This window comes from Diceros bicornis, chromosome 8 (assembly GCF_020826845.1).
Source record: "Diceros bicornis minor isolate mBicDic1 chromosome 8, mDicBic1.mat.cur, whole genome shotgun sequence".
Classification (NCBI taxonomy): Eukaryota; Metazoa; Chordata; class Mammalia; order Perissodactyla; family Rhinocerotidae; genus Diceros; species Diceros bicornis.
In genome coordinates, this window is record NC_080747.1 from 17,692,973 (window position 1) to 17,720,418 (window position 27,446).

Sequence of the window (27,446 nt, forward strand, 5' to 3'; positions counted from 1 at the left end):
ATCATCTAATCAATTCTAATGCCTACTTATCTATTTGAATGATGCATAAATTAACATTTCAATTATTTGGAAAATAACTTACGTGTGGATATTCACACAATGTTTCAATTTGGATTTATCATGAGTACCTGCCCTAGCTCCCACAGAGGGTGTTAGAAAATCCAAGGATGTGCTCAGGTAATGGATATGACTGATGGCCTTGGTAGGGGCCACTCTGCCCAATGCTGGACTTTCACACACCCGGAGCCTTGCCCGTTCCTCTCTTAGGTTCTGATTGGATTCAAATCCTTGATGGGACCCAGAGCCAATTCAGTCTCCATTTTCCAAAGAAATAAATGTGAAATCATTTGGGATGTTTAGCTTGAAGAAAGGAAGGAACATATTACAATCTTCTAGTTGTTAAAGCAGTGTCAAACGGAAGAAGAGTTAGACAGATTCTGTTTTTCCAGATTAGATAAATGAGCAGGAGATCAATTGAAGGCTGCCAGTTTTCACTCAGCATAGGTAGGAATTCTGACGCTGAGAAAAATGAGAGGGCGTTCTGGTGCTGGAGCCACCATCTATCACTGAAAGTTCGCACAAAGAGGGTGAACAGCAATGTCTGAAACCTCTATGGCCCCGTCATCTCCTAAATTTTTTAAAACTTGACATATTTTGATCCCTTCAAGGAGTAATTAAGTGAATATCACACAGGTTCATGTGCTTAGTTGTCAAGTGTGCCTGATATAATTTACAGGAGGAACAAGAACACTGCCTGTAAACCCTAACATTGAGTGCTCTGACGCTGCGGACCCCAGCATCATTTTGCCAGTAATAATATTCAGGCCACCTTTTCTAGCAATTATATTGCAAATCCAAATAAATTGCCTTTGGATCACTAAGATTTGCTTGTTAAAATCCATTAAACCATTAATCCATTAATCCATAAAATCCATTCTTGTTGGATTTTATGCTAATGCTCTGCCCAAAAATTACTATTCTCATATACCGTCTCTCAGTAACTACCATATTATTCTCCAGATGTGGTGTTGTTACATTTCTGGATGAAGACCAGTGGTTCTTATTTTCTATTTAAACATAATTATGCCTCTGACAACTACCTGGGCCAAATAAGGTCATGTTATGTGAGGCTGTAGGCTGCTGGATAGCTATTTGCCTACCTAAGAAGTCCTTAATAGTAATTTCAGATAGAGTCTGTGGAATGTGATCCCTGAATACACTACATTTTCAAATAAAGCTAGATTAAAACAAGGCTCAGAGCAAATTTCTTCTCTGTGCCTGGGAAAGCATGTCCCCCATGTTTGGGGTGAACAAGCATGGTGAGAATTGAAAACTTCCTCTTTTTATTCACATATGGATTATGGTCCATGTCACTAAGGGGACCATATACTTGTCTAATAATAAGAACAAAAAAAATAGTCAATATTTACTGTGTGGTTATGTGACAAATACTGTGTAAAGCACTTTTGTCCGTTCAGACACTCATTCAACTATATTTCTTGATTGCTTTCTCTGCCTGACAATGTTCTAGGCACAGGAGAGTCAATGGTGATAGGACAAAAACAATTCTTGCCCTTATGGAGCAAATGGACTGTGGGGGAAATAGAAAATAAACTAGAAATCAAAGAAATAAATAATGTGAAGTTGGGAAATTCTATGAGTAAGGTAAACTGGACACTGTGTGACAGAAAAAATGAGGAGAGAAATGGTCAGGAGAGGCCATCCAAGGTGGTGACACGTAGGATGAGGAGTCAACGATGTCAAGAATATTCCAGACATAGGAGACAGCAAATGGAAAGGCCCAGAGTAGAAAAAAAAGTCTTAAAGCTCTACATGCATCATTTTGCCATTTATTCCCCAAGCAATCTTAAGATGTGGGTATCATCAGTCCCATTGAATGGATGATAAAACTGATGTAACTTGCCCAAGTTCACACAGATAATAAGTGATAAAGCTGGTATTTCAATTCCCATCTAATTATGGAGATGTCTCTTACTGCCTTTTAATTTAATAGAGGCACGCTACTTACATTATCCTGACGCTGTTTCTTTTTTCACTTGACAATATATCCTCAGGATCTCTACAAATGAAGGTAGTTAAACTCTACCTTTTTCTCCTCTAATGTCTTTATGAATGTATACACCCACGTATTTCTAAGTTTGCTGTAAGTTTCCTAAGTCTGCCGTAAAAACATGCCTCAAACTGAGTGGCTTAAATAACAGAAATTTTTGTCTCACAGTTCTGGAGGCTAGCAGTCTGAAATCGAAGTGTTGGCAGTGCTGGTTCCTTCTGAGGGCTCCGAGGAGCTACCAGTCCCAGGTCTCTCTCAGAGCTTCTGTTGGCCTCAGGCGTACCATGCCTCGTAGATGGCTGTGTTCTCCCTGTGTCTCTTCACATCATCTACTCTGTGCCCAAAGTTTCCCTTTTTCATAAGAACACCAGTCATATTTGTTGGGGCCCACCCTAATGACCTCACTTTAACTTGATTACCTCTATAAAGACCCTACCTCCAAATAAGTTCACATTGTGAAGTACAACATCAAATGGGGTTATTTCACATGCCGGGACGCTTTTGTTGTTTCTGGTTTATTTGTGTCTAATGTTCTCTTATTTTTTGTTTTAGTCCCTCCTCTAACTACATTCTCCACCATAACCACCACAACCATCATTATAATGTCACCTATGTTAGCACCTGGTTTATAATTTTCTTATTTCTTTACACACACTCTAATATACAAAAATACCTGTACAGGGAGATATTGTTGTGCTTTATAAAATATGAATTACATTATAAACACTACTCTTCATCTTATCTTTCTCACTTATGAATACCAGTCATAGAAGCTTATTCAAGTCAACTGGTAATTATTTGTCTTAAGAGCACTACCATATTCAATAATGTATACGGGCCATAGTTCATTCTACCCTTCTTCATTTGTTAGACTATCTCAAGCACTCTGCAGTACTGATCCTCTCATTCAGAGGTCCATATGGCTTATAGCTCCCAAAGAGATAAGCAGTTGGAATGTGGTACAGTGTGAAAGCCTGTGTAATCCATGATTGGAATTAGACCTCCCCATTCTCCATCAAGCTCAACCCAACACTACACCTTTAAATGTAGCCGTTCAGTGAGGGGCTTTGGCAACCAGGTTCTCTCCATGTTTAACTGGTTCATAAAATCATTCAGAGCTAGAGATTTAGTCTTTATCTCTATGATCCTCAGTTTCCTCCTTTTAAAATATGGGTAATGATCATTAGATATGGGTTGCCTAGGATTGTTAGAACTGATTTCAAAAGCTTTTGTCCACAGTCAGCATGATGAGTCAATAGTAAGCATTCAATAAACATGATCCCTTTTATTATCATTATGCAAACTTTCTCTTTCTTATTTTGACTAGTTTTATAATCCCATTAACTGACATTTTATAATTCTTTAGCGATATTATTTAAGGACACAGCTTTATAGTTTCTTCATTGCCATTGGTACCAACATATTGGCTGCACTGCCAAATTTCATCACTAAGAAATCTGTGAGAAGAGGGAGAGAAGTTGGGAAAGGTGGCAGCGTAGACAACCATCCAAGATTCTCCAATACCAATTGTCCATCAACATATGGATAAAAATTGTGGTTGAAAATATTGGAAAAGGAATCAAAGTATTTAATGATGATCAAAATAAGACTTTTTGTATTGCTTTTTCTGTGATATATTATTGTAAAAATAACTTGACTTAGAAGTATCAAGGAATAAAGCAAAGACCTCTGGAGCTCAAAAAAATGTGTTTGTGAAGTAAGAGAATATCAGTGAAGAAATTCACCATATAGTTTGCCAGGAGGAAAAAAACTAAGGTTTCAAGAATTAGGAAGTAGATTTCCTGGTGGCTATGCTTATCAAGCATTCAAAGTTGTATTTGGATGGCACAGAATGAGTCTAGAAGTCTATAACGTTTGACCAAACAATTTCCATTGTTCATTGGTCAGCTCTTATTCAACATAGTATTGGAATTCCTAGCCAGAGCAATTGGGGGAAAAAAAAAGAAATAAAAGGGATCCAAAGTGGAAAGAAGTAAAACTGTCACTGTTTGCAGATGACATGATTTTATACACAGAAAACCCTAAAGAATCCACCAAGAAAACGTTAGAAATAATAAATGAATAGACTAGAGTTGCAAGGTGCAAAATCAACATACAAAAATCAGTTGCCTTTCTTTACACTAACAATTAAATAACAGAAAGAGAAATTAAGAATACAATCTCATTTACAATCACAACAAAAAGAATAAAATACCTAGGAATAGATTTTTAAACAAGGAGGTAAAAGACCTATACACTGAAAACTATAAAACACTGTTGAAAGAAGTTGAAAAAATGGAAAGATATTCCATGCTTATGCCTTGGAAGAATTAACATAGTTAAAATGTCCACACTACCTAAAGCAATCTACAGATTCAATGCCATCCCTATCAAAGTCCCAATGACATTTTTCATGGAAATAGAATAAAGAATCCTAAAATTCATATGGAACAACAAAAGACCTTGAACAGCCAAAGCAATCCTGAGAAAAAAGAACAAAGCTTAAGGCATCATACTCCCTGATTTCAAAATACACTACAAAGCTACAGTAATCAAAACAGCATGGTGCTGGCAGAAAAACTGACACACAGACCAATGGAACAGAATTGAGAGCACAGAAATAAACCCACACATTTATGGACAGTTAATTTTTGACAAAGGAGCCAAGAACATACAACGGAGAAAGGAAAATCTCTTCTATAAATTGTGTTGGGAAAACTGGACAGCCACATGCAAAATAACAAAAGTAAACCACTACCTTACAACATATACAAAAATTAACTAAAATGGATTAGACTTGAATGTAAGCCTTGAAACTGTAAAACTCCTAGAAGAAAACACAAGCAGTATGCTCTTTGACATTGGTCTTAGCAGTATCTTTTCAAATAAGTCGCCTTGGGCAGGGGAAACAGTAGAAAAAATAAACAAATGGAACTACATCAAATTAAAAGCTCCTGTATAGCAAAAGAAGACATCAACAAAATGAAAAGACAGTCTACCCACTGGGAGAAGATATTTGCAAATCATATATCTGATAAGGGGTTAATATCCAAAATATACAAAGAATTTGTACAATTCAACAACAAAAAAAACAAATACCCTGATTAAAAAAATGGGCAGAGGATCTGAACAGACATTTTTCCAAAGAAGATATACAGATGGCCAACAGGCACATGAAAAGATATTCAACATCACTAATTATTAGGGAAATGCACATCAAAACAATATGAGATATCACCTCACAACTGTCAGAATGGTTCTTACTAAAATGATAAGAAATAACAAGTGTTGGAGAGGACCTGGAGAAAAGGGAGCCCTGGTATACTGCTGGTAGGAATGTAAACTGCTTCAGCCACCATGGAAACAGTATGGAGATTCCTCAAAAAATTAAAAATAGAACTACTATATGACTCAGTAATTCCACTTCTGGATATTTACCCAAAGAACACGAAAACACTAATTAGAAAAGATATGTGCATCGCTATGTTCACTGCAGCATTGTTCACAATAGCTAAGACTTGGATACTACCGAAGTGCCCACTGATGGATGACTGAATAAAGAAAATGTGGCATATATACAAGGGAATACTACTTAGCCATAAAAAAGACGAAATCTTGTCATTTGCAACAACATAGATGGACCTTGAGAATATTATGCTAAGCAAAATAAGTCAGACAGAGAAAGTCAAATACCGTGTGATTTCACTGATATGTGAAAGATAAAAAACAACAACAACAAATAAACACATAGATACAGAGAACAGACTGGTGGTTACCAGAAGGGAAGGAGGAAGTGTGAAGGGGTAAACTAGGGGCACATGTGTATGGCAATGGATGGCAACTAGACTTTTGGTCGTGAACACAATGTAGTGTATACAGAAGTATAAATATAATGATGTACACCTGAAATTTATACAATGTTATAAGTCGATGTTACCTCAATAAAAAGAAAGAAAGAATCTTCAATTTGATCTAGTTAAAGTCTGGTATACTGGGCCGCTTCAAATTCATGGTAGTTTATTAGTTCAGATGGTTAGGGTCAATTGTGATAAAATACATATTCTATTTTGATATCACATTAGCGAGTGTTCCTATACATCGAGGATATTCACTTTTAAGGAGAAACAAAGGGTCCAATTTCAAAATGCTCATTGTGTCTATTAATGTGCCATCTCTACTTTTAGAGTCAATGATAAAAATCCTAAAATACTAGAATAAAGTTTAAAAATTACTCACAGATGCAAATCTACATTTGGGACTTTTAAAATCCCCCAATTATTTTAAGTAGAACTGATAGTTCTAGATTTATATTCTAACACTCTAATCCATGACAAGTATTAGCAAACGCAATGAAAAACATTACTTCCAGTGTTTTTGACACTCTTGAAAAGATATGCCACATAGTAATTCAAAAGGAAGTCCAAGTTATAAAGCGATGCCATTCAGTATCCCTGAGAGGCAGGAGATTAGGGTAACTTTCTGTGACATGCTTAGTCAAAAGGAAATGGGTGTAAAGTGTGGATGTCCAGGAGTAGAGAAATGAATGCAAGAAAAAAAAGCTCAAATTTTACAAGTTAAAAGGTTTGCAAAAACCTGCACAGTAATACATGATGTGCAAGAAATAATCTGTATCAGACGAAATGGTGAAACGTTCACAGCAGAAGCAACTTCTGCATATTTAAAAATATTTTTCACAGCAACAACACTCCCTTAAGCCTACATTATTGTATTTTTCATTCAATTATGTATCTCACTAGTCTTTGTGTCTCATAAATCAAGTATAGGCTCTCTTGGGGCATAATATGTTTTCCTAGGCCCACTTAGGTTGCCCAATGCCAAATGAGAACTTAACTGAAGGAGTCCTTTCATGCAGGCCTTAAGACAGTAATGCTATTTTCTTCTTCAAAAAAATCAGCTACAGATAGTCTCAAATTTTAGAAACAACATCGTGAGCTTATGTTTTCCCAGTCTTCATTTAGAAATAGAACATTCAAATATTTCATTCTCTTTTGCATTATGTCAAGATTATACCTATGAATATAAAATGAGCAGTGTATCCAAAATAATAATGACAAAATACCCTTTGCTTGTCTTCTAGTTTTTAATGTTTCGTAGAGGACACAGTCAGCAGAAACATCTCCATCCCTTGTCTGGTTCCCCTCAACGAATGAGAGTGGTGGGTGCCAATATGGTTCAAGTGGCTCCTGTAGAGAGCAGATAGAGGAAGCCACAGCACAAGAGGAATTCCAATAGACAACTCCTTAATATTTCATTCCCAAAGAGAAATGACTTTTTTGGCTGATATTCCCGTATTTAAGCATATTTTACTACTGAGGAGGAGAGGAGTATGGATTTTTTGTGAGACATCTACATGGACTGAAGAACAGGCTGTGAGTTTGTTCCTGTCAGGCTATTTCTGAGAACATATCCGGGTCTCCACCGAGGCGCAGATAGAGCCTGTCTCCTCTCCCGTGCAGACTGGGTTAAAGGGATTCTTCAACAGAACTTCAAAAGCAAAGTCTATGAGGCAAAAGAACATTACTTTGAGCTCAACAAAATTAAGGAATTTTGCACAGGAGTTAATGGGTGATAGAAAGGGAAACGATATGCACAATGTCTTAAACTAGGGTGTCAATCTCTTGCACTGGCAGGGCACTCCTAGGATCAGCTGGAGAAGACTCATAGAAAATGGGAAAAGGAAAGGGAAAAGCAGTATATAGTAAAAAAAAAAAAACCTTAAATGTTCATAAGAATTTGAAACGACCTTCAAAATTATTGGAAATTACAAAAAGGCAAAGACACCAGTGAGATGTCACATTGTACCTTTTGAATTGGCAACAATTAGAAAGTTGGATATTGCTCCATGTTCCTGGGAGTGTGGAGACCCTCAGGAACTGCTAATGAGAGAGATGACTGGTGTGGGCATTCTGGAAAGCAGTCTGGCACCACCTGGCCTATATGTATTTATAATTTACATATTTGTCTTTATATATGTCACAGTATACCAGTCCAAGATGTATATCCCAGGGAAATTCTTACATGGCACCATAAAGATTAGTTCAAAGCCATTGTTTGGGTTGGTAAAGAGTTGGAGGTAACCTGAATGTCCATCATGGGGAGAGAGAAAAGACAAAAATGGTTACTGCACATCCCAGAGAATTATCCAGTAATTACAAGGTACAAATTAGTTATAAACTTGACAACATAAACTGATCTTAAAAATGTGATGTCTAGTGCAAAAAAAGTAAGAAACAACATGAGACCTACAATATAACATTATTTATGTAAATTTAAATACATCTGCCTATAACACTTGGCAAGAATACATTCATATTAAAGGATGTACTTTAAACACATTAAAATAACTGCTTACATGGGTACAAGATTTAAAAAAAAATGCAATCTTTATAATGCAATAAGATGTATGCACAACCAAAAAATAATGTCAGGCCCAGAAAACTAAAATATTTTGAAATGTCTCTCACTCTCCTCTAAAAATCTACCTCTTCACCTTGTTTATCCAGCCGCAGTAGTTTTGGAGGAAAAGTGTTTGTGAATGAGAGAGAGCAAGAGAGAGAGACAGACAGACAGAGAGACAGAGAGAGAAGGAGAGCGGGGCAGAGAACATAGGAGATAGGATAGAGTGGAGAACAAACAATATCATCATAACGTCATCGTAAAAATCCAGGTCTCCTCCTAGAACAATCCTAATGGTTATAACAAAACTTGGATTAGTTGGTTATTTTCCCTTAAATAATGGTATTTTTCATTGCCATCACTGTTCACGTTAGCTAGTGTATAATCTTTAGTTGTGACTTGAGCAATCATCAGGATAGGATTAAAAAAAAAATCAGGACTTCCTACAAATGTCTTAGTTTCTCACTCATTTATACGAATTTTGATTTCTTAATTTAGGCTTTTTTTCCCTTTCAGTCTAGTTCCAGTTTTGAAGGATGGTCACCACTTCTGCTGAGATCTGTTCCCTCAGATCAGTCTTGTGGGCATGTGGAGCGTGTGGTGGGATAATTTCACACACGCACACACACACACACTGAACATCCCTATCCATTGAACAATACTGTGCTAAATCTTCATCATACATTTATGGTCTAAATAGAGGTAACAAATGGCACCCTGGAAACATAATCTAGCAGCAAACTCCTTTACTCCTCTAATCCCAGCAGTTTTGGAGGAAATGTGTTTATGCATGAGTGAGAGTGTGTGTGGTATGTGTATGTGTGTGTGTATGTACATGTGTGCACAACGTGTATATGGATGGAGACAAGTGGAAACCAAATAATACTATAGGATTTTTTTTTAATGTATTTGCATACTTTCAGGGAAGCATGCACTCTCCACTTGAAACAGCCCCTGCCCCTCATTCTAGCTAATTCACAAAGCTTCACCCCTTGTATCACTTGTCTAGCCCAAAAGGTATTAGACTTCATACCCCCCACTCAATTGTCCTGCTCTGCAGTGGTCTCCCAGATACCTTGAGCACATTTAAAAATTTGAGGAAGGCCACTGAGTAGGCATGAGACTGGGTATAGAGGACGAAATGACAGCTATCAGAATATCTTCTGGTCAAATTAAAGAGAAAGACAGGAACCCTTCTTGAGGGACCTCTAATTCTGCTAGTTACAAGTTGCAACGACAAGCCTGCATTAAATGTTTTTCTCCATATTTTGCTTGCTTGAAGAGCATGGAAAAGAAACCAAAGAGCAAAAGGACAGAACATAAGATCTCTCTTTTTTTGCTTCTCTTCGAGACATTTACAAAAATGACACATCACAAGCAGATAGGAGCCAGTTTTCAAATGTGGATCCTCAGTCAGCTATCCACACACAATACGTGGAAAGCCAGCAGTCCCTTCTTGCCAGCTTCAACAGATTTAGTCTGCTAATGAAAGCTTTCCAAATGGACAGATGTACAAATACTGTTTCACCGGCCAGATACTAAAATCAAAACTCTGTCTGCAAATTCAAGAGCAATGAAATTGTGTTGCAAATGCTGATTGGGGAGGGGGAGGGAGAGAATGCATGCAGCAGAGAAGGATTAGTGCAACCTGGCTCCATTCAATAGGTTTCTCTGCAAATACAGACACATCTGCTTTGTCAGCAAAGATCCTCTGTATCTGTACAACTTTATGTTTCACACTTATTTCTGTTCAGTAATAAATTTACACCTAGACAGTGTGATATAAAGGGCTAGGCAAATTTACTACAGAAGAATCAAATGCAGTATTATGATATTCCTACTAGTGTCCAGTTCTCAAATTTACCATTCAAAAAGATAAGAGAAATTAGGAAAGGATTTGTGATAAAATAACCAAAATTTCAGAATTAGAATTAGAGAAGAGCTTTCAAAGTCATATATTTAAGTAGATAAATGCTAATCTTCAAACACATTATTGCCTTTAAAACCACCTTCTTTGTTAAGCTCTGTACGTCCACCCATTCAATTAACCTTATTAAGTCTCTACTGTGTGGCAATCATTGTGTTAAATGATGCGTGTGTGTGTGTGTGTGTGTGTGTGTGTGTGTGTGTGTGTGTGTATGTTCACATTTAACGTTACAACAATCCAGAAGGGGTTTTTGATACATCTTATGAAAAAGCATTTAATTCAGGGATATGTCCCACCATCTTACTTTTTAATCAATCAGTCATAATTTATCTAGAAGTAACCATACCCAGATACATACACACAGAAAAGAATCATACGTTCACACACAATGTATGAGACTGTTCATAGCAGCATTTCTCATAATAGGCCCAATTGATAACATTAGAATGAATAAATAAATTATTGTCTATTCAAACAATGAAATACTACACAACAATGAAAATTAACAACTGTTACCGCACAAAGGGCATGATCTGCTCGCCATGAGACAAAAGCCAATCGTCAAGAGGCAAGATGGTGGCAGAGAAAAGGCAGTTTATTACAGCTTGCTAGCAAGGGGGAAGATGGCTGACTAATACCCGAAAGAACCATCTTACAGAACAAAGACTACAGGCCAGTTACATAGGTGGCTGGTCTCCGAGTCGGGGAGGCATCTGGTCTCAGGGTGGGGGCATCCATTTGGTCTTAGTTCCTGACAGTCTTTTGTTTTACTGGTTATGCATCAGAGACCAGAGCAACACCCTCTACCCTGATCTTTTAGTTGTCATTGATGATGGCTATCAGCATAGACTCTCTGCCTGGGAGTCATCACATTCCTACCTAAGGAATTCAAAAGAACAAAGTTATCAATTTACAGCAGTGGGGAGGGGCCATAAAATCTACAGAGCATGTCTGGGTTAGTTAATCAGAGGTCATTCAAAGTTACAATAGGGTTTCTTTTCTACAATATGGCTTCCCTTATGTCAGCCTTGTGTTGAGCTGGTATCACAACCACAAGAACATGCAGTACTATGGATGCCCCACACAGAAGTAACATTGAGTCAAAGAAGCCAAACACAAAAGGGTGTGTGCTATGTGATTCCTTTGATATAAAGGTCAAATACAGGCAAAATTAATCAAAGGATGTAGAAATAAGAATAGTGGTTACCTTTGGGGGCATGCATAGTGCTGGGAAGGGACACAGTGGAGAATCCAGGGTGCTGGTAATGTTCTGATTCCTAATCTGGGTGCCGGTCACATGGGTGTTCACTTTGTGAAAATTAGAGCTGTACCTTTCTCTGTACATTTTAAACTTCAATAAAAAATTTGTGTACACAAAAGGAAGTAACCACATACATAAATTAATGGTGAGAATCATTTGCTGTATAATATTCAAACACTTAAAAACCTTACTGTATAAATACAACTCGGCAAACATATCACTGTGTACTGGCAGAGAACACAGAAAGTGATAAGAATATGTTAATGTGTTGGAATTACTAGTAGTAGCATTTCTTTTTGAATTTCTCTTGATGTGGAGACTTGTATGTAACGTGTATATAATTACTTTTTTAAAGGTAAAAGCAATATGCTATGCATAAGCTTCCTCCAACCTGTTTGTCCACTATACAACTCCTCAAAACTCAAGTTGTCTTGTAGCTGGGACAAACGTGCCCTGAACAGACATAATTGCTCCATAAATCAGTTTTCCTTTTTATCTGTACAATACACATTTATCATCAATGTTTTTTCCAGATCACGTAAAATATGAAGAACGTTCCCTACTCGGGTTATTCACATGACAATGGTGTCTCAAGCCCAAGAGTTGGGTTCAATGACTCCTTTTCTGCTACTAAGTATGAAAAAAGAATGAACACGTGCATGCACATGTGTACACACAATAGGACAGTTTACATTTCTTTTGGAATAATGTGGGACTTGCACAGGAGAAGCAAAATCTACAATCTATATGGAAGGTTTTGCCCTCTAACTTTTCCAAAGAGAGGTAAATCATGCCATTTCAAACTCTAAACTGAAAACGAAAAGTAGTGTTCTTTTAAGTTCCAGATCTGAGCACAAAGCAGCAAGGTGAACACCAGACGGCAATTTGGCATCATAACAGTAGCACGCAGGAAAAGAAGGTTAATTCTCTGGTTACCACTAAAAGTGAATACTGATGGGCACACAAGGGCATGCCAGGGAGGAGGAGATCTTGTTTTTCAACTCTTTTGTTTTCTATCTCTTCTTCTAATTTATGTTCGGAGAAAGGAGAGTTCAAGCCGATTGTGGAATTGAGCAGGACATCATCATAACTAAATACGCTGACCTGCTGATGCCATATGACATCCCTTTCCTTTTTCTTCTCCTTATTCTGTGTACTAAGTCCTAAACTTTACGCATAAAGATGTCCTCAATAAATTTACCCCCGTCCTATTCCACTCCAATCGTGCTTTCCCCTTGGCTCCTTTCCCATGAAGGTAGTAAGTAAAAGAAACCTATTAAACTAGTTTAAGCAAAACTGCAGAATTTTTTGGCGTCTATAGAGATGTCCCATGGAAAGCAAGAGCAGGATGTTCATCTCGACTTTAAAGAAAAGGGGAGCTAGTTATAATCAGAGTCTGGGCCCAGGGCCCAGTCTTTCCTTCACTATCCTTCTTGCCTGCTTTGCCCTACCCATCTCCTTCTTCTTCTTCTTCTCTTATCTCGTCCTTTTCCTTCCTCTCCTCCTTCTCTTTTCTCTCTCTGTCTCTGTCTCTCTCATTCTCTGAAATGGTATACATATTAACCACATAGGGTCCCCACCACCTCAGCTTCATATTTGCAGCTAGTTGGCTACACGCTCTGAATCTCAATTCCAAATTATTGTTAAAGATAATCTGATTTGTCCTATTTGGTTCATGTCTTGGAGTTTTGAATGATGCCTTCTTAAGAAAGAACATGATGAGCTCTAAGACCATGAACTTTAATGTTTTTAAACATTAAACCAGGGACACCACCCTAAAACACTCTTCCAATTCTCAAGGAAAAGGAGAGAGAAAAGCCAGACTAAGACCTATGAAATTTCCTTATGAACGTTTTGGACAATGTGACCATCATGAGCATGGCTAGCATCTTGAATACAATGACAGAAGAATCGGTACTGAGAACACATATCATAAGGGAATTTCATCAGGTCCCCTCTAAGCCTTCTAATTGCACTCAGAATGAATTCAAAACTGCTGCCTAGTCCTGAAATCTTGATGCTGGATGGGGTCTTGCATGCTTCTCTCACTCTTCTTGTGCCTCTCTTCACTTATTCACTATGATTCTCTCCACTGTCCTTCTTTCTGCCTCAAACATGCCAAGATCTTTGCTACCTCAAAGACTTCGCCTGGGATGCTCCTTATGCCTCAAAATATCCTCCCACCAGCTTTTCTTTGCATGGCTGACTCCTCTCATCCTCTGAGTTTCACTTCAATGGTCACTTTACATAGGTCTTCACTGGCCACCCTATCCATAATAATTTCTTTACTAAGTTACTCTCTATCTCATCACTCGCTTCCACACTTATCCCAACCTAAAATTACCTTGCTTTATAAAAAATTTATTTCTTTTCTATCTCCTCATACTGGACTATAAGCTCCACAATTCCAAGAATTTTTTCAGTTTGCTCACTGCTTTTTCCTCATCGCTGTAGAGTGTCCGCCATAGTAGGTGGCAAATAAATATACCAAATGAACACATGAATGTAAAATGTCAGTTAAGATAGTTCTTTCCTAAACGAAAAATTAAAACTGCCTTAGCTTGAAATAGTGGCATCAAAATGTCCTCTGGTTCAAAAATGGCAGATTCAAAATAGGCCATGGTCCCCTTCATCTGAAGAGGGAGCCCTTGAGGTCCGTGGCTTCAGCATGCTCCTTCAGGGTCCACACTGAAGAGTCAGCAGAGAAGAGAGGAGGGCATCGTATCACTTTCAGGTGAATAGACAAAAAGGAATTCAGTAAAATGGTGCAGGTTCTATGGAAAACAGTGTGGCAGTTCCTCAAAAAGCTAAACATAGGGTTATCACGACTCAGCAATTCCACTCCTAAGTATATAACCAAAAGAATTGAAAAGAGAGATTCAAACAGATACTTACATGCCCATTACAGCATTATTCCCAATAGCCGCAAGGTGGAAACAATCCAAGTGTCCATCCACAGATGACAAATGGATAACAAAATGTTGCATATACATACAACAAAATACTAGCCATAAAAAAGAGTAATGTTATGATACATGCTTCAACACAGATGAACCTTGAGAACATTAAGTAAAATAAGCCAGAAACAAAAGGAAATATATTATATGATTTCATTTATATGAAATATCTAGAATAGAAAAATTAATAAAAACAGAATGTAGGTTGGAAGTTACCAGGGGCTGGGAGTTTTTGCTTAGTGATTACAGAGTCTCTTTTTGGGGGTGAACACGTCCCAACCAACAGAGAGGGAGAAATATTTGCAAAATACATGTATGATAAAAGACTATATCCAAATATACAAGGAACTCTTAAAACTCCACAATAAGAAAACAAACAACTCCATTAAAAAAATGGGCAAAAGATCTGAACATGGACATCTCAGCAAAGAAGATATACAGATGACAAATAAGCATAGGAAAAGATGCTCAACACCCTATGTCATCAGACAATCGTAAATTAAAACACCTACACATCTTTTAGAGTGGCTAAAATCCAAGACACTGACAACACCAAATGCTGGCAAGGATGTGGAGCATCAGGAACCCTAATTCATTGTTGGTGGGAATGCAAAATGGTACTGCTATTTTGGAAGGCAGTTTACCAGTTTCTCACAAAACTCAAGATACTCTTACAATACCACCAGTTGCACTCCTTGGTATTTATCCAAATGAGTCGCAAACTTATGTCCACAGAAAAACATGCACATAGATGTTTATAGTAGCTTTGTTCATAATTGCCAAAACATGGAAGCAACCACGATGTCCCTCAGTAGGTGAACGGACAAATAAACTGCGGTACAGCCAGACAATGGAATATTGTTCAGTGCTAAAAAGAAATGAGCTATAAGCCACAAAAAGACATGGAAGAATCTTAAGTGTATATTATTAAGTGAAAAAAGCCAATCTGAAATGTTACGTACTATGTGATTCAAACTATATGACATTCTGGAAAAGGGAAAACTTTGGAAACAGTGAAAAGACTAGTGGTTGCCAGGGGTTTATGGGAGAGGGAAAGATGAATAGATGGAGCACAAAGGATTTTTAGGGCAGTGAAACCACTGTGTATGATACTATAAGTGTGGATACATATCATTATACATTTGTCAAAACTCGTAGATGTACATCAAGAGAGAAACAATGTAAACTATGCACTCTGGGTGATAGCGATGTGTCAATGTTGGTTTATAGACTGTAGCAAATGTACCACTCTGGTGTGAGATGTTGATGGTGGAGGAGGCTGTGCATGCATAGGGGGAGGAAATATATGGGAACTTTCTGTACTTCTCATTCAGTTTTGCTGTGACCCTAAAGCTGCTCTAAAAAATAAAGTCTATTAAATTAATTCATTAATTGGTTTAAAAAATCACAAAGTTTTGGAAGTAGTTGTGATGGTTGCACAGCATTGTAAATGTAATTAATGCCACTGAATTGTACACTTCTTAATGTTTAAAATGGCAAATTCAGCACCATTGTGTGGGTTTGCAGCATTCAGAGCCCCAGAATTCAGCATTTTCGGTAGAGGATGTGTTTGTCATTAAAGGGTCAGAGTGCTAGAACATGAAAAGGCTATTACTGAATACATGAGAGGAACTTGTGGACACCCAGAAATATCTGGAGAAGACTTAGGGAGGGCTAGTGTTGTAATTCTGGTTATGACTATTAATACGACTTAATTTATTCCTATATACAGAGGAGATCCACAAAAATTTGAGATACAGAAATACACCAGAAGGCAAAAACTCTAGATTCTCTTTCTTCCTAGTTTCAAACACTACTTTACTCGACTCCCTTATTTTTGTTAATGGACCTACCATTGTCATAGTCCCTCAAGTTCAAAACCTTGGAGAAAACCTGGATTCCACCTTTTCCTCACCCCTCAACTCTCATATCCAATCAATTCCTGAGTTCTGCAGATTCTTTTTTCTCAATATCTTTCACATACAACTCTGTTTCCCTTTAACATCTTGTTACATGCCTTCATTACATCCTCTTGTTAATAGCACAACTTTTCACCTCTGTCTCTACTCCACATTCCTCCCCTTTAATCTCTTCTGCCTGCACGTTGCCAAATTTGTTTTTCTAAAATACATCTCCAAGCATGTCACTTGACTTCAAGACAGACTTTAGTCATTTCTGATTGTCTGCAGAACTAAGGATGAATATCTACCTCACTCTGGAATCCAAGGCCCTTCACAACATAGGCATCAATTCACAAGATAGATATTAGGGATCAACACCTGTATAATGGAGAAAGATGGAGCAGAGAAAGAAGTCAAATGGTGAGGCAAGCCTGACAAAGCCTTGGCCAACTTGACAGGGAACTCTCAAAAGAATGTTACCAATCAATGTCCCTCAACAAGCTTAAGTGGTCTTGCCTTTATATCCCCTCCAATCATCCAAGTACGGTATGGGTGTGACCTTGGCCAAGGTGATTCTCTGCAGCTGAGGCAGCCTTTGTAGGTGCTGAGAGATGGAGGCTGTCTTTTGAGCAAATTCCTCGTAGCTGAGATGTGGGTGGGATGTGGGTAGAGAATCTCCTTGTCTACCACCACATACTTCTCCAGCCTTCTTTCTCATTTCTCCTTAATGCACACACTGGGATCACATGAATTCGTATCCTAAAATCACTCCCTCTTATGTGTCACATGCTTTCTATCTTTGCTTATACAATTTCCTTTGATCATCATGAATCCCACTAGCTCCCTCCCTTTCAATGACTTGCTACCAGTCAATGCCCATCTCAAATATTGCCTCTTACAGAGAATTTTAACTTATCAATTGAATATTGTCTCAACTCCCACCTCCAGATTTCTTGGCTCACATTGCCAATAGCACCACTTTTTAGCATTGTTATTTTTGTTCTTTATTCTCTTCCCTGAACTAATATAAGTGTTTTTGCACATACTATGTTAAATTCACCTTTGTAATTCTTGAAGAATCTGGTATAGTACCTTGGCATACTAGGACTTCAACAAATAATTTTTTTGTGTGTGTGAGGAAGATCAGCCCTGAGCTAACATCCGTGCTAATCCTCCTCTTTTTTGCTGAGGAAGACGGGCTCTGAGCTAACATCCATTGCCAATCCTCCTCCTTTTTTTTTTCCCCAAAGCCCCAGTAGATAGTTGTATGTCATAGTTGCACATCCTTCTAGTTGCTGTATGTGGGACACGGCCTCAGCATGGCCGGAGAAGCGATGTGTCAGTGTGTGCCCGGGATCTGAACCCGGGCCGCCAGTAGAGGAGCGCGTGCACTTAACCGCCAAGCCATGGGGCCGGCCCCTTCAATAAATAATTTATGAATTGAACATATGTATCCACATAAGTATTGTCCACTCAGAGTAGAGAGGGAACATAATATAGGATACTGGAAAGGGAAATTTAAAATAAAACAAAACTAAAGGTTGTTTCCTCAGTTTGCTATTAAAATGCCATTTAAAACTTCTAAAGTGCCAGGTTCAAGGTTTGAGGTGGAGTTTCATGTCTAAATTCAAGCATTCATCTTATTTCCACTCCAGAGTTCCACAGCTAAATGGAGACGAATACATCAGTTTTATCAATGTGAAAGTTGGATTTTAGAAGGCTACCTGAGCCCAAATGGGATTCCCTACTTCTTCCTGCTTTAATTAAAAACTTACTCAGCCTGCTTTGGGCTAAGATGCTGAAGCTGAGAGTAAGTCAAGAACCTGCGTTGGCATAGCAGAGAGTGAGTGAGGGAATGGTTAGAAAGATCAGAATTTTGTATTTCAGTAGCACTCCCCACCCCCAAAGAAATATGAGGAGAGGAAGGAAAAAGCAGAAGACAATGTGTGACTCTTAAATAAGGGGAATAATTCCCTTCTCTGCTTCATGAACTGACCCTCAAGGCAACTCCAGATGAAAAATCTTCTAGATATTTTTGAGCATAGCACCATTATTGGAAGAAGTATATAGTTTAAACAACATTCATTTGGCTGTCTAAAATATGTTTATGGGGCCGGCCCGGTGGCGCAAGCGGTTAAGTGCGCGCGCTCCGCTGCGGCGGCCCGGGGTTCGCTGGTTCGGATCCCGGGCGCGCACCGACACACTGCTTGGTAAGCCATGCTGTGGCGGCGTCCCATATAAAGTGGAGGAAGATGGGCACCGATGTTAGCCCAGGGCCGTCTTCCTCAGCAAAAAAAAAAAAGAGGAGGATTGGCGGATGTTAGCTCAGGGCTGATCTCCTCACAAAAAAAAAATAATAATAATAATAATAATAATAAATAAAATATGTTTATTTGAAAAACAATTTCATTATCTCAGAGCAGTGTTTCTCAAAGTGTGGTCCCTGGACCAACAATATCAGAATCACTTGGGAAATTGCTAAAAATGTAAATTATCAGGGCTAAGCTTATACCTATTAAATTAGAAACTTAATCTTTTAACAAACCTTCTAGGCAATTCTGTCGCATGCTAAATTTGAAAACTACTGCTTTAGAGTCACATATTTTTCTGCAGGATATTCCTGGATTGTATAATTATCTCATCTATATCTATCATGTTTTAGTAAAGCTGGTTTAAAATTAGGAAATAACATGAATCCCTGTGCTAATCTTTTTTTTTTTTTTTAAGTATGCACAGCATTCTCTTTAACGGGAAAAAAACATTAATTATCATCCTATAGGAACAGCTGTCTATTGCCCAGGGAGCCTTCTGTTTAGAAAAGTAAAATTCCATAATAGAACAAGTGCATTGTTTATGCAGGGATGCACACAGGAACCATTTGCTGTTGCATTTCTACATAAATTACATTTGTTTATAATATTAATCAATCAACAGCATTAAATATTTTACTTTCTTGGGAACACTAGAGAAAACCACTCCATCAAAGAAAAAAGTTACATAAGGACAGAAAGTTTGGAAAATTACACACAGTAATCAAACTGATGAAATTTCTAAATATTTTAACATGGAAAGATGTATGAGTCAATATGATGCTAGACACTCACAGGCATATTTTACTGAGCTATTTAATAGGCAGAGCTTCCACCTAAACCTCGGATATTATTAGGTTTTCATAAATTAAGTGGATTAGGACTTGTAAAATATTCAAACGCCAGTGCCATTGAGTTGATTCCGACTCCTAGTGACCCCATGTATGGCAGAGCGGAACCCTACCCAGTCTGTTTGTGCCATCCTCTCACCTTCTGGCACTATATCAGACAATGTTCCTTTGCTATTTATAGGGTTTTCATGGCCAACTTTTTCATAAGTGGGTGGCCATGTCTTTATTCCTAGTCTGTCCTAGTTTGGAAGCTCTGCTGAAATCTGTCCACCACGGGTGACCCTGCTCTATTCGAAATACCAGTGGCATAGCTTTCAGCATCACAGCAACACACAGCCACCACAGTATGACAACCAACAGATGGGTTGTGTGGTTCCCTGACAGGGAAACGGACCTAGGCTGCAAGGGTGACAGCACAGAATCTTAACCACTAGACCACCAGGGCTGGCTCATTGCACGCCAATTCATCTTTATTTTCTCCTTTCCATTTTTAAAACATAACTTACCACAAGAGCTCTGGATGTCTAGAGAGTTATGTATTAATACTTAAAAAATGATGTCTTTTAGATTTCCGTTAAAGTTTAGAGTCTGTTTCAGTGTTGCTTTCAGAAATAAACCATATTCTTATTGCATTTATATATTGATGCTCATTTTGTTTAAAACTAATTTTATAAATTGGTACATGTACATCTACTCAATCCCGTTACAGTGAAACATGACAATTAGAAAGAGACACATATTGGTAATGATAGTATAAGGTACTCAGAAGGATTTGGGTTTAATGCTGACTCTGACACTTATTCATCTTATGACACCTTAGGCAGTTTACTTAAACTTTCCAGGTCCAAGGTTCTCATCTGTAAAATGGAAAATAAAATACATAAAACTTATAGGACTATTAAGAGGACATCAGAAGACTAATTACTCTTTATGTGACCCATCTCAATGACACTCCTCTGGTCAAGAAAAAACAATCACAAAATGCTTCATATGCATTTCTTTTGCAACCAGTAAAGGAAATGGACTTTTAATATATGTACTCTCTGTGCAAAGAACAGAACCAGCAGTGTAGGAACAAAGGGAAGCATGAGGATGTCAACTATAGAAAATCCTAGAAAATATAAGGAAATGGTATCTGTTGTCACAGGCCACATACATTATGTTGAAAACAAGTTTAATCAAATTTCTGAGGGGGCTGGGAAGTGCCAACTGCCATCTGGGTTACGTATGGGTTACAATGAATAAATTGCAGTCTCTGTCCTCCTGAGTATTAATACCAACGTCTAGATCCCCTACCCCGTTGTCGCAGCCAAGGTTAAGAGCAACTGAGTCAGAACCATAGTACTCTTTCTCGTCTAAGCTCAGAATTTGCACTAGACCTGGGACAGGGCTGAGCTATCAGGAGCATGCCAGGGGCTCCAGCTCTGGGGGAGGGTGTGCGGGCTGTTGATGAGGGAGGGCTGGACATTCCCCTGTCCTGTAGACATTGTCCAACATTGAATCTAATGACTCTAATCCAGAATTCAACCAATTCCAACAGATCTCTCCCTTCAACAATCAAATGCTTCCTGGACTCAAGTTCAGAAACCCAGCACAGCCATATCTGGCATCTATCATGTCAAAAATAAACGAGCTCTGATGAATGTTGGATGTAGGAAGGTCAGATCACTCACAAGAAAGAAAGAAAAAAGATAGCGAAGATACTTCTTTAATTCTTTCTGACCAGTAATCACTTTTACTTTGGAGAACATTGTCAACAGTCTGGTTTTTTAAAGTATGTATTCTCCAAGAGAAAATATGTGGTCTCTCCCAGGTTGGGAACATCTGATATCCATATGATATCACTGTCAGCTTATGACTTCTGTAGTTTTAAATATAAACATAAATACATAAATATCTATATATGTAAGTATATAGATGCAGATACACACATACATATACAAGTAGGTAGTCATTATTCTGTTTTACTACATAGCACAGGTTAGAGTCTAAAGTCAATTACAATAGTAAATAAATTGATCAAAAGTGTATGTAGGTGTAAAGGTAAAATTGTTTGATAGATAAAAGCTGTTACTTTTTTGCTGATAATTTGCTAGTATGACTATTCAAACAATGCAAATAAGTCACAAAACACATTTAAAATCATCTGACAGATTTTAACTTGATGGGCTTTAAACAAAAAACATTCATTATTATAAAAAGAAGGAATTGTATCATATTACGACTACAGGTAACTTTATGTAATAGTTTCAGATCTTCGACATTGAGAAACATGTTGTTCATCACCCATTGTAAGAATCAATAACCTGTCACAACTAGAGGGCTACAAAGAAAGTTGAAACACAAATGAAATACTGAGGAAGACATCTGCATCTAGATGACAATGGGTTAATTATATCACTATTTAAAGAACACTTTCAGTATGAAAAAGGCTAATGACTGAGTAGCAAAATGGGCAAAGGACAAGATAAAGAGTACACAAAAAATGTAATAGTTTATTAACAGATAGGCATAATAGTAAAAATGTCAATTAAACCATAATAAAGTACCACTTTTCTCCTATTGTATTGGCAAAAATCAAAAAGCCTCAGCCAGCAAGTGAGAAAATAAGCCCTCTGCTACATGGCTAAGGAGGGGCGTATAAATTGTCAGGAAATTTGCCAATATCATCAAAATTAACATGCACATCAACTTTGACCCAGCAATTCCACTGCTAGAAATTTACGCTATATGTATATACATCGACCTGCACAAATGTGTTTAAAATAATGTCCTTTCCAGCATTTTTATTTAAAAATAAAAAGACCAGAGATAACTTCAATGTTCAACAATAGTAGACATTAAATAAATGGCCTAAAGTGCAACTGAGTACTATGTAGATGTAAAGAAGAATGGTATGCCGAAATGTAATTCTCTCTAAATTAAATAAATATCAAAGTGATATGTCTAATATACTAAAATCTGTATTAAATTTTTATAACATCAATGCATAACTTCAGTATTAAGATATATCCCCATCACGTACCTCTGATATGATGCAGACAGACACAGTATTTTTGACCAAAATATATAAATACAGTGTAATCCTAAGAAACATCAGGTGAACTCAAATTGAGAGACATTCTCTAAAATAACTAACTAGTACTCATCAAAAATATCAAGATAATGAAAGACAAGACTGAGGAACTGTCCCAGATGGGAGAAGACTAAGGAGACACAACAACTAAATACAATATGGGATCTTGGGTTATATTCTGGAACAGAAAAAAGGACGTTGGGGGCAGAGGATCACTAAAATTTAAATACGTCATTTAGTTATTATTACTGATCCAATGTTAATTTTTTGGTTGTGATAATTGTATCATTTTTATGCAAGATGTTAGCATGAGAGGAAATTGGTAAAAGATATATATGAACATTCCACACTATTTGTGCAACTTTTCAGTAAATCTAAAATTATTTCAAAATGGAGAGAGGGAATCAAGATGGCAGCGCAGGCAGACTCTGAACTCATCTCCTCCCGTGGACACAGCCAATTTACAACTACTCATGGAAAAATTACCCCTGAGACAGAACTGAAAACTGGATAAGAGGAACTCCTGCAACAACGGACAATCCTAACTGAGGTGGAAGAGGCAGAGACTCCCTCCCGGAGAGGAAAAACGCCGCCTTCACAAGCCGCCAGCTTCACGGCCGCCAGGAGCAGCTCACAGGTACGCAGCCTCCCTGGAGACGCGGGGTCCTGAGCCAGGGAGCGCCCCTGCTGTGGGCATTTTGTGGACCCAGCACAATCGAGACCAGCGGCATAATATCTGACTTTGCCTGCTACTAAAACACTGGGGAGCACCCCCAGAAAACCCGGTTCACAAAGAAACTAAAACCGGCTCTTAAAGGGCCCATGCACAAACTCACCCGTTCCAGAAAGCATCCTAAAATCACCAGAAAGAAAGGTGCACAGTGCTTTGGTGACAAGAGACTCACTTAATAGGCCCTGAGTGCATCTTGGTGAGGGGTGAGACCTCTCCAGGGACTGGGACATTGGTGGCGGGCATTATTGTGGCCTGGTGTGGGCCTGCTGACACAGACGCCATTGGAGTTCTCCCTGAGGCCTGCTAGCCCAGGGTCTGCTCCACTTGCTAGAGCACCGATTTAATCCAGCTCAGCCAGGGCAGGCAGCCCACCCTAGAGACTGGCCCCACCCAACAACAAGCCCTCAGGCAACGTGTGGTCCTGCATAGATTGGTGACTGGATTCTCTGCAGCCTGGCAACTGAGCCGACTTGAGCGGGGCAGGGTGTGCACAAGGAGCGGGTAGAGAGTGTGGGGCAGTGGGTGGCGGAGTGTGTGGGCCTCCCGCCGTGGAGAGACTGGGTCCGCTTGGGGAGGTCTGGGCGCTCACACGGGGCAGGACTGTGTTGACTGTGTGTGTGGACCTGTGGGCAACAGGGCTTGTCAGCTGCAGAAGACTTGTGCTTCTCAAAGACCCACATAGGAGGTTTGCCCCACCTTCCAAAGCCTGAAACAATTGGGTGCTCCTGTGCCTGAGGACAGCCCCACCCAGCTGCAAGCCTCAGAGAGCTGACAAGAGACCTAATAGGCTAGAGGCTTACAGCAATTGTAAGGCCCTGAGCCTAACAACCTGCCACGCTGGGGGCCTACTCAGTTAAAAGAAATATTGCAACACAAATGTGGTATTAGAACTTGCAGCCAACTGTGCTGGGGCTCCCCACACCTGATAAAGAGACTGAAGGGCCCACAACAACTACAAACAGCTGAGCATTACAACAGCTGGCCAGGAGCATAACTCAGCCTCCCTGGGCACCTATAGGGAGAGCTAACAGGCCACAATAGAGGGACACACGTAGCCCACATAGGGGCCACCCCTGGAACATTGAGAACTGAGGGAAGCACACTGGAAGCCTCCTAAGGCATCACTTACAAAAGGTCACCTATCCAAGAGCAGGAGACGTAGCTGACCTACCTAATACATAGACACAAGCACAGGGAAAGAGGCAAAATGAGGAGGCAAAAGAATACATTCCAAGTAAGGGAACAGGACAAAACCCCAGAAAAGGAACTAAGTGAAACAGAAATGAGCAACCTACCCGACAGAGAGTTCAAACTAAGAGTGTTAAGGATGCTCACTGATCTGGGGAGAAGAATAGATGAACTCAGTGAGAATGTCAACAAAGAAATGGAAGATATAAAAAAGAACCAAGCAGAAATGGCGAATACAATACTGGAAATGAAAAATTAATTAGAGGGACTCAAAAGCAGAGTAGAAGATACAGAAGAAGGGATCTGTGAGCTGGAAGAAAGACTAGAAGAAAGCACCCAAGGTGAACAGGTAAAAGAGAAAAGAATTAAAAAGAGTGAGGACAGTCTAAGGGACCTCTGGGACAACATCAAGCGCACTAACATCCGTGTTATAGGTGTCCCGGAAGGAGAAGAGCGAGACAAGGGGGAAGAGAATCTATTTCAAGAAATAATAGATGAAAACTTCCCTAACCTAAGGAAGGAAACAGACATCCAGGTACAGGAAGCACAGAGAGCCCCAAACAAGATAAACTCAAAGAGGCCCACACCAAGACACATCATAATCAAAATGTCCAGAATCAAAGATAAAGAGAGAATCCTAAAAGCCGCAAGAGAATGTCAAGTTACATACAAAGGAAACCCCATAAGGCTATCAGCTGACTTCTCAGCAGAAACCTTACAGGCTAGAAGAGAATGGCACGATATATTTAAAGTGCTAAAAGGAAAAAACTTACAGCAAGGAATACTCTACCCAGCAAGGTTATCATTGAAAATGGAAGGAGAGATCAAAATTTTCCCAGATAAGCAAAAATTAAAGGAGTTTGTCACCAAGAAACCAGTGCTACAAGAAATGTTAAAGGGACTGATTTAAGGGGGAAAGAGAAGAACACAAATAGGAAAAATTATCTATTTCCATGATTAGAACGTAATGGCTACAAATGCACAAAAAAGAGGTTAGATATGATATCAAACACATAAAAGGAGGGAGGAGGGGAGTTAAATAGTACAGCTTTCAGACAGAGGTCAAACTAAAGTGACCATCAATTCTGTATAGAAGAAGTAAGGAACAGAGAAGGACTACTAAAACACTGAGGGAAAAAAAAAAAGTTAAAAAATGGCAGTAAGTACATACTTATCAATAGCTACTTTAAACATCAATGGACTAAATGCTCCAATTAAAAGGCATAGGGTGGCTGACTGGATAAAAAAACAAGACCCATATATATGCTGCATACAAGAGACACACTTCAGACCTAAAGACACTCACAAACTGAAAGTGAAGGGATGGAAAAAGATACTCCACGCAAATGGCAATGAAAAGAAAGCTGGGGTAGCAGTACTCATATCAGACAAAATAGACTTTAAAACAAAAACTGTAAAAAGAGACAAAGAAGGGCATTACATAATGATCAAGGGAACAATCCAACAAGAGGATATAACACTTGTAAATATCTACGCACCCAATGTAGGTACACCTAAATATATAAAGCAATTATTAACAGACATAAAAACAGAAATAGACAGTAACACAATAATAGTAGGGGACTTTAACACTCCACTTACACCAACGGATAGATCATTGAAACAGAAGATCAATAAGGAAACATTTGCCTTAAACGACACACTAGAACAGATGGACCTAGTAGATATATACAGAGCATTACATCCAAAAACTGACGAATACACGTTCTTTTCAAATGCACATGGAACATTCTCCAGGATTGATCACATATTAGGCCACAAAACAAGTCTCCATAAATTTAAGAAGATTGAAATAATACCAAGCATCTTTTCTGACCACAACGGTATGAAACTAGAAATCAACTATAGGAAGAAAATCAGAAAAGCCACAAATACGAGGAGATTAAACAAAATGCTACTGAATAACGACTGGGTTAACGAAGAAATCAAAGAAGAAATCAAAAAATACCTGGAGACAAATGAAAATGAAAATACGACATGCCAGAATTTATGGGATACAGCAAAAGCGGTTCTAAGAGGGAAGTTTATAGCAATACAGGCCTATCTCAACAAACAAGAAAAATCTCAAATAAACAATCTAACAATGCACCTAAAGGACCTGGAAAAAGAAGAACAAACAAGCCCAAAATCAGTAGAAGAAGGGAAATAATAAAAATCAGAGCAGAAATAAATGAAATAGAGACCAAAAAAAAATAGAAAAAATTAATAAAACCAAGAGCTGGTTCTTTGAAAAGATAAACAAAATTGACAACCCTTTAGCTAGACTCACCAAATAAAAAGAAAGAAGGCACAAATAAGTAAAATCAGAAATGAAAGAGGAGAGGTTACAACAGACACCTCAGAAATACAAAAGATTATAAGAGAATACAATGAAAAGCTATATGCCAACAAATTCGACAATCTGGAAGAAATGGATAAATTCTTAGAATCATACAACCTTCCAAAATTGGATCAAGAAGAAGTAGAGAATTTGAATAGACCAATCACCAGTAAGGAGATCGAAACAGTAATCAAAAACCTCCCCAAAAATAAAAGTCCAGGACCAGACAGCTTCCCTGGTGAATTCTACCAAACATTCAAAGAAGATTTCATACCTATCCTTCTCAAACTCTTCCAAAAAATTGAGGAGGGGGGGAAGCTCCCTAACTCATTCTACGAAGCTGACATTACCCTGATACCAAAGCCAGACAAGGACAACACAAAAAAAAAGAAAATTACAGGCCAATATCACTGA

The 27,446-nt window shown here is 38.5% G+C and overlaps 1 long non-coding RNA gene across 1 annotated transcript in view; it reads right to left on the reverse strand.

Moving 5' to 3' along the window:
• LOC131409509 (uncharacterized) overlaps positions 1-23,737 on the reverse strand; it is a 161,359-nt gene extending 137,622 nt beyond the window's left edge. Inside the window, exon 1 of the long non-coding RNA XR_009220947.1 lies at positions 23,676-23,737. This is a non-coding gene — a long non-coding RNA (uncharacterized LOC131409509). The remainder of the gene's footprint in view (positions 1-23,675) is intronic.
• Positions 23,738-27,446: the final 3,709 nt, after the last annotated feature.